The sequence below is a fragment of the Mesoplodon bidens genome (assembly GCF_964165515.1).
Source record: "Mesoplodon bidens genome assembly, chromosome: X".
NCBI lineage: Eukaryota > Metazoa > Chordata > Mammalia > Artiodactyla > Ziphiidae > Mesoplodon > Mesoplodon bidens.
The window spans coordinates 53,154,935-53,164,322 of NC_138163.1; positions in this window are offsets into that span (position 1 = coordinate 53,154,935).

Consider the following 9,388-nt stretch of genomic DNA (forward strand, 5'->3'; position numbering starts at 1 on the left):
TAGGATGAAATTCACTCCCTTCCCCACCAACACCACAGACCTTTCCATCCCCTATCCTTTACCAAGCCCCCAGTTCAGACTTTTACACCTGCAGTTCTGACTCTGGTCACCAGGTGGCATCGCTCTCCATTTTCTACACATTTTTCTTTTTCCCCTCAATGGAAAATATATATTTTTAAAACAGAAGTGAAAAGTTTCATCAAAGTCTATTGGACACAAACCAAGTACAGTGTGATCTTAACTTACTTTGAAACATTCAGATGTTTATATAAAGACTAAAAGGGCGTATGTGTAGTTTCTACCCTGCTTCTCATTCATTTATTAATGTGTACTGTGTGTGTACTATGTGGCAGGAACTGTCAGTCCAATTCCTTATCTGCATCCCAACCTCCCTCTCTTCATCTCCAGACCCGCATAACTGGAAAAGCCCCCAGGAAACAAGATGGATGTTAGTGCCCACCCCATGGAACCGCATGACCTCAGGCTCCATTCTAAGCAAGATTAGTCCAAGATTGACCCTGAGTCCTGGAAACCAGCATGGAAACAGGAAATGATGTAGCTTACTGGGAGAGGCTATAACTTGGAAAACTGTGGCACCCTGTAACTCAAACCCCCGTCTTTTTGCATAGGACGAATAGGCTATTACCTTCTCCTGACGGGACATCACTCAGAGAGTCAAGGATGAGGTGAATAGTGTTGCTTTCAGTTTTGCTTCTCCTCACAGGCTCCAGCTGGAGGTTTTACTTTCTCTTAGTGTTCTGTCAGAGTGGTGCATTTTGGAACTGCTTTTGTAGGTTTTATCCCTAAGAGGGTGGTTCTATCCATTTAGTCATCTGACAGGTCCATTTGAGGTGACATGGAGTTCCTGCTTCATGAAGACCTTCTCTGCCAGTCAGGGGGAGCCTGGATCCATACCCACAAGAGACAGAAAAGAGTAGAGACCGAGCTATCAAGACAAACACAGGACCAAGACTCTGGTCCAAATGCCTAATTCTCTTGACTTAGTGAAATGGTTTTCACATATTTCTCACATGATGGTCACTTCTTTTCTGGGTTCCTCTTATACCTGACGCTCAAATATGATCCCTTTCTCTCTCTCCTGTCCACAAATATATACCCATAATAAATTCCTCTAAAAGCTGGTAGTGAAGAAAAGTTTTCTAAATTTGGCTTCAAATACAGAAGCAATAAGGGAAAACCATAGTACACCTGATTTCATTAAAAATTGTAAGGCAGAAAGCATCCCATAAGCAAATTAAACTGAAAAATTACAAATTGGGAAACATACAACTTACATCAATGACAAAGGTTATCTACCTTGTAGTAGGAAGATTATGAAAAAGCAAAGGCAAATTAGAACATTCTGAAGGAGAAAGGGCACTAGATACAAAATGGATTTCCCCGTAAAATGTTCCTTAAACATGTTAAAAAGTGTGAAACCTAACTCTGGATTAAGAGATGCAAAGAAAGAAACAGACAAACGAAAAAGCCGAGATGCCTCTTCTCATCATTTACACAGTCTCTGAAGAAATAAGCAATCACGTACATTGCTGGTGGTAATGTAACGTGGTGTAACTTCTAGCCAGGGGATTTGATATGGTGTTATGAAATTACCAGGGTACTTACCCTTGGAACCAGCAATGTCTCTCCTAAGAATCTATCCCAAAGTAACAATGTAAAAAGACAAAAAGACATAAACACAAAGCCAGTCCTGCCAGAACAGTTCATAGAGCGGAAGGCAAGAAGGCAAGAAACAAGACATATCCACCAGTAAGAGGCTGGTTGGGGCCTCCCTGGTGGCGCAGTGGTTGAGAGTCCGCCTGCCGATGCAGGGGATACGGGTTCGTGCCCCGGTCTGGGAGGATCCCATATGCCGCGGAGCGGCTGGGCCCGTGAGCCATGGCCGCTGGGCCTGCGCGTCCGGAGCCTGTGCTCCGCAGCGGGAGAGGCCACAACAGTGAGAGGCCCGCATACCGCAAAAAAAAGAAAAAAAAAAAAAAAGAGGCTGGTTGAATAAACTGTGCTCCAACTACATCTGAGAGGACTGTGCAACTATAAAAAGCAATGAAGACTCCTTCTATGTACTGCTGTGGAGTCATCTCCAGGATATACTGTTCAGTGATAAAAGGCAAGTGCAGAAAAGTGTGTGGAGTTGCTGCTGTCCAATATGGCGGCCACTAGCCTCAAGTAGCTATTTAAAATAAATTAAATTAAAATTACATGAAATTAAAAAATCAGTTACTCAGTCAGAGTTGCCATGTTTTAGGTGCTAAATGTTCAATTCCTGAATAAAACTCAGGTAGTTAATGACTGCTGTGTTGAACAGCACAGATACAGAACATTCCCATCTCCACAGAAGTTTCTGTTGGATAGCATTGGTGTAGAATATGACAACTTTTACGTAGGAAAGGGGAGAAAACAAATGTATGTTATATTTTCTTATATGTTAAGAACTGTACAGTTAATACAAAGATGATTAAAATGCGTACCTATAAGGGGACAGAAGAGCAGCCCAGGATGCAAGCCAATGACGTAGATTCTCTTAAATATGAAACCTATGTTTCCTGGCTCTATGCACTGAAAGGGCAAGAAACAACGACCAACACAGTAGTAATCATCAACTGTAGTCCGTAGCCTGAATTTCCCACTAAAAGGAACCAGGCTTCCTTGGAGAAATGCCTGATTTTTGGTCTAGGTGAGGATTGTACCAGGTGAGTCTGGACTGAAGTCTCATACCAGAAATTATATCAAAAAGACTCATAACCTCAGAGCGTCCCATTGGCCAAAGATAGAACAATTTGAACATCAAAAACATTAATGACTATCATGCACTAAAACACGTCAAATATAGAAACATCTATGACAACTCTAAAAAAAAAAAAGCCAACAACACCAACTCACTGCTCACCTTTGAGAGTCCTAGGGAAACACCTGATTTTTGAAAGTGGAAATATTGCAAATGAACTGTATATACACCTTGCCTTGCCTGTGCATGTTATACCTATGCATAGTTGTTGAGGGAAGAATTCTTTTATAAAAGAATTTCCGCCGATACATGCAGAAGCAATTAAAGAATGTGTACATCATGCTTTTGCAACCTTTTATGAAATGTAGCTCTAGGCAATGATCATTAGAGGCTGCAAAAAAAAAAAGGGATGTGAAAAACAGGTGGGAAATTTTATAATAGCTGCGTCACAGTATCTCTGAATTTGCCTTTCCTCACTTGTAAAATGGAAACAATTCTATCCATATTAGACAATTACTGTGAGGAGCAAAAGGTCAATCAGGCAGATGATACATATAGTACTGAATAGGGAAGAACAGTCTTATTTCATACCTAACCGTGCTTTAAAGGACATTCCCTTGATACAATCCAAACCGCATGATTATAAGACAATAATGTGGAAATATTAAATGGAAGGGAAATGTATAAGTTTTCATTACGTATTCACTTCAGTGTCATTTCCCTGTGCTGGTGTCATTTCTCAGATAATTTAGAAGAAAGGAAACCTGACTCCAACATTTCCATTGGGTGTGTGAAAGAAAACCATTGGTCCATTTCACATTATTTCATATCCTTTCCCATTCCACTTTTAATAATTATGTTAATTTCTTAAGAATAACGTGTACTCAAACGAACTTATCTATGAAACAGAAACAGACTCACAGACAGAGAACACACTTGTGGTTGCCAAGGAGGAGAGGGGGTGGTGAAGGGACGAATTGGGAGTTTGGAATTATCCGATGCAAACTATTATACATAGAATGGATAAACGACAAGGTCCTACTGTATAGCACAGGAAACTATATTCCATATCCTCTAATAAACCATAATGGAAAAAAATGTCAAAAGGAATACATATGTGTAACTGAATCACTTTGCTGTACAGCAGAAATGGACACAATATTGTAAATCAACTATACTTCAATAATAATAAAAAAGAATAACATGTACTGTAACCCAGCAAGAATGGGCTTTTCAGAAGAACACTACAGTAAATCACTGGGGTTCAGGCACATCATAGGTTCTTGGCTAAATCGTTTCCCCCATGCTGGCCATTTTTTTGGATAAAACCTCTCAGATGTAGAGGCTAATGAGATACCATCTGGGAAAGCACTTTTGAGACCTTAGATGGGATGGAAGAAGCTATTATTTCTACGTAATTACTTTCCAATCTACACTTCAGATATTATCATACTCTGTGTTGAATGAATTCAATAGGCATAAGTCCTTGCATTACTTTGTACTTGAACGGCCATTTGTGAATAGTCTTTGGATGGTTGGAACTGAAAAGTTATATATTAGGGCAGGACCTCTGACCCAGAAAATCATAGGGCCTTATGTATTGTGAATGCATGCATTTTTCTCTCCCATGCATTTTCCACAACATTCCTGGAAGGCAGAGAATAACATATCTTTACATCATGTTGTAGCTGGAGAAACAGTAATGTACAGAGGTTACGCTACTTGGCTGGGGGTCATTCTTCTCTTAAGAGGAAAAGCAGAGACTGACACCCTGTATGTCCAAGTGCAGACTGCATGATGCTCAGCCACACATGACACCGTATTCAAATAAGTCTTGCTCTCCTGCTGATCTGTGTCACTTCTGAAATCTATCTTCACTTCCGATGCCAGGCTGATAGTCCTGCTTGTATTTATGCAAGTTGTACTTCATTTTCCTATTCTGTGGAGACAAGTGAATGTGATTAGGTCATTAGTGTTTGAAAGTGAATTCCCAGACAACATAAGGAATATGCACAGTATAATAGAGGGACAGGTGTTATGCTGAGGATGAATAATTGAAGGAACAGGCTCCAAATGCAAGAAGGTCAAAACTTCCTGGATTCATTAATGCATATTGATAAATCAACCTGTGAAAAAGTCGTACTAAGTGAAATCCCCACCAGCAATATCAGACTTTGTAGGAGTCCCCATATGCACACCCACACTAGAAATTCTCAGTAGTTTATTGTTACACTTGAAAAACAGGAACATAGAAATTGTCTTATTGTCATCAAAATTAATTGGAAAGTAAGGTTATTTAAAAGTATCCCTAGTGTGCAGACTATTCTGCTAATCATCATTTGCATTAGTTATTAATACAAAAAGTTCCAGTGACCTCTGCAACCTACCAAACCATGAGTGACGGCCTTATAAGCCAGCAAGTTCTCCTAGGGCTACTGCCTGCATGAAGGCTCCAGGCTGTGTGTGTGTGTGTGTGTGTGTCTCTGTGTGTGTGTGTGTCTGTGTGTGTGTCCTCTGGGGGCTCCTATGGACAATGTATAACCCTAGAAAGAGACTGAGAATATCTCTTTGTGATATATGTTGAGTTCAAGTTTAGAGAGGAGCTGGATCTGCTCGTTCTGGAGTCTTTCGAAATGGCACAAGAGTTGGACCACAGCAAGCTTCTGAGCAGACAATAGTCTCGTTCCCCCAGATGGAAGGCAAGCCTGTCTGTGAACTCACCTGCTCAGGTCAGGGATGGATCCCTCCAGGACATAAGGTGTGGCAGTCTGCCTATATGTGCTTCTGAACACTGAAGTTGAGGGCTCCCATCTTGCAGCTGTCAGTTGCAGAGTCCTGAGAAGCTGCATCCTCTCAGCCACCCACCACCATGGGTTCAGTCATCTGCACGAGGAGCTCCGCACTCAGGGATAAAAGTCCTTAAATTCTTAGCACATCTTTGACACGTCGTGCATCCACCTATTCATCTGTTCATACGTTTAACAGACATTAAGAAGAAACTCTGCACTAGCCCTTCAGTAAGTTTTAGGCTTCTCCTGAATGGAAGGAAACAAGGAAATAAAGTGTGGGAAAGCTGGTGTGGTAAATTCAGATGTTAAATCTAAGAAGAGACAGATCCTTCTCATTAAGATTTCAAGCTGCTCAAGTATCTTATAAATGGTGATTATAGAACATCATTGAATGCTGTGGACCTCTGTCCACATCTCTGGTTACTGACCTCTTTACATATATATTCTGCACTCTGCAACCAAAGATCTACAATGAACTCTTGATACTCAATTCACATCCCCCGACCTCCCCTCCAACTCAGTCTTCATCTCTCATCTAATGGGGACGTCCCTCCACTCCTCCACTGAAATTGATCTTGCCCAAGTCAACAACCACCTTTTTGTCACATTTATACATCATGAGTGTTGAAATGCATGGTCAAATGGAGACAGAGGTTTCCCTAGCCAGGATACAATTAAGTTGCTTGTCTACAGACAAGGATTACATTGCAAACTGATACTGTCAGTTACCTGAAATCTAGAATGGTAAAACACCTTCCATGGAGACCAAGTCAGATAATGGGGAAGTGTGTGCTATAGACAGTAGGCTTTCAAATGAAGTTGAAAATGTCCCCCACATGTCTCATACTTTTGCATCATTGAAAGGGATTTTACAAATAGGTCTACAGCAGGATAACCATGTTTATTAGGGTCGTCTCACTAGAGACTGTCTCACCTGTCTCTCTTTTTTTTTTCTCAAGGTATTTCCAATTATGGAATGAAATCATCTGAAATTGTAATGTTGTCTCACGTGTTGAGGCGCCGTATGGCCCAGCAGTTCCACTTCTAGTTACATACTGAAGAGAAATAAAAACACGTCTACATAAAAACTCGGGGAAAAATATTCATAGTACCATTACTCATAACAGCCAAAAAGTGGAAACAACTCAAATGCCTATCAGTTGATAAATGCACAAGTAAAATTTGGCCTAGCCATACAACAAACTATTATTCAGCCATGAAATGAATGAAGCACTGATACATGTACAACATATATGATCCTTGATACCATTATGCTAAGTGAACAGAGTCAAACATAAAAGACCAGATACTATATGATTCAATTTATAGGGAACGTTCAAAATAGGCAAATCCATAGAGACAGACGGCAAATCAGTGCTTGCCTGGTACTAAATATGGGTATGGGGCTTCAGTGTTTTCAAGCATTATGGAAGTTTTGGGAACTACAGAAATGCCTAAAATTCAGTTATGGTGATGGTTGCGTGCATTTACTAAAAATCATCACCCTGTACCCTTAAAATGTGTGAACGTTATTGCCTGTAAATTTTACCCAAAGAAAGCTGTTTAGAATTTAAAAAAATAAAAAATAAAAGTAAAATATGATGTTGGCCTGGTCTTCTTTTGTACCACCATAACAAGCAAATTACATTCAGGATGGACGCAGTTAAGGATGGTGATAGGAGTTGGTTATAAGGATTGCCATCCTGATAATTCCCTCCCTTCATTCCTGAACCTGGATTTAGGAAGGGAGAACGACTGAGAAGCAAGGCCATGAAGGGGCTGAACAAAACAGAAGGAAATGTGGTTGTCAGTGTGCACACACACACACATGCACCCATACACTGCCACACTCACACCATATATATTCATGCATCGACCAGGCTGCGTTTTGAATCCTAGGACTCTCACCAGAGAGTGCAATGTGTGCTCAAAGAGGACACATTCAGCTCATGTGCAAATAGCCACATGAATCCTGAGCTGTGCCCTTCAGCACAGTTAAATGCCATCCACACAGCCATGACAATGGGGAATATAAGGAACACTGAATTCTAAATGACACGAGGTTGTGAGACTCCATTATGTCACATCCATAGGATGGAATTCTAGTCAGGCAGCAAAAACAAGTTATAGTGATGACAAGAAGAGAGGATTTGTGGCCTATCAGATTAGCAGTGATTCACATTATTTCTAAAGTGTGCAGAAACAGGAATTTTCATATAGTATTGTTAGAAGTATAAAATAGTAAGAGTTTGTTCAAATAAAATAGGTTTTTTATTGTTTTGAAAGAATACTTCAGGAACTTATAAAAATGCTTACTAAGATATCTGCATGTATATGAACAAGAATGTTAAGCACACTATAGTTTGTAATAGAAAACGTGGTCAAGGAACTATATTTACATCACTAGTACTGGAAAAGTGAATTCTGGAGCATCCATATGATGCAACAACAGGTCAATATAAAAAAATAAGTGAAATTTTATTGCCAAGTAACTGAAAATATTATCACAGAAATTCATTTACATGGAAATATGGTCACAATAAGTGCCAAGGTGGGTTACAATGATCATAAATGACAGGGATCCAGATTTGCTTATATAGGTGTATACCCCTTTTTCCAGAGGTCCTTAAAAAAATCCTTCTGTTAAAATATAAAAAATAAAAATGGTCTTTCTGTGGAAATCACATAGAGCTTTCCATTCAGCATAGAAAGAAGCTGCACTTTCTGTCTAGATACCTCAGTATCCCTGTAGCCGGACTGTGCCCCTTTTCCACCCAGACTTCCAGAAAGCTCTCTGGATTTAGGCCTTTCCCTCCCACCTTCTGGCTCAGCGATGTTCATGCTGCAGTTCAGTCCACTGTCACGAGGTGGCACCATGTTACCTCGATGGTCAAACTTCTCCACAAAGACTTTCATTCAAAGAGCAAAAAAATTCCATCCTCTTCCTCAAAACCCAGCCCATGAACCTATGTATAGAATGCTTCTAATTTTGTCTGAAAAACCTGTTCGGTGTAAAAGCAGAGGGTAAAAACATACACTCCGGGTCTTGAATACGAAGACGAAATAGCAGGTGGCAGTAGCGTGTTGGCAATGGTCCGCTGTTGAAGGGCTTTGCAGGACTGGTGGGAGGTGGAAGAGAGAATGGGGCTCCAGAGCGGGGTCTTGGCGGCTGTGTCCAGTGTCATGGACAGGGTATGACAGACACGGAGTGGGACAAGTTCTGGCCAGACTCTACGGGCTGGGTGGGGCTGGTGGGTGAACACCCTACTCTCTGGGAGGGACCCCCCATCTGCAGTGTGGACACTTCAAACTACACTTAGGAGGGAAGGAGATACCTCAATGAACTCGATGTTCTTTTCGGGTCAACAGCAGATGGGAGTGCTCTAGTAATACATATAAATTTCACAAACATAATTAGTGTCTTAGTAAACAAAACATCCCAAGATCTTCTTATTCTTGGCGTCATGTGCTCATTTTCTTTGTAAAAGAAAAATGGAGGTGGAAGCCACCTGCTGGCCAGATCCAGGATTGCTGCTCTGAGGCTCTGGCCAGGGAGCTTGGCAAAGGAGAGTGAGGACGAAGTTTGGGCTCTGGGTTAATGGTTTTAGCCAGTGTTTTCCGGAATTGTTCACTTGCTGGTGGCAATTTCTCTGTATCTACCATTTTTCTGCCATATCTAAATCTGAGATAGGAATCAAGCTCTGGTCTGATATGAAGATAAAGCTTGTGACGTGGAGTGTACAAGCCATAGGACATATAGAAACACACACACACACATACACACAGTGTCAATTCAATTTTAAAATCTACTTTGTTCTTCCATAAAATTGAATGTAATGAATGTTCATAACGT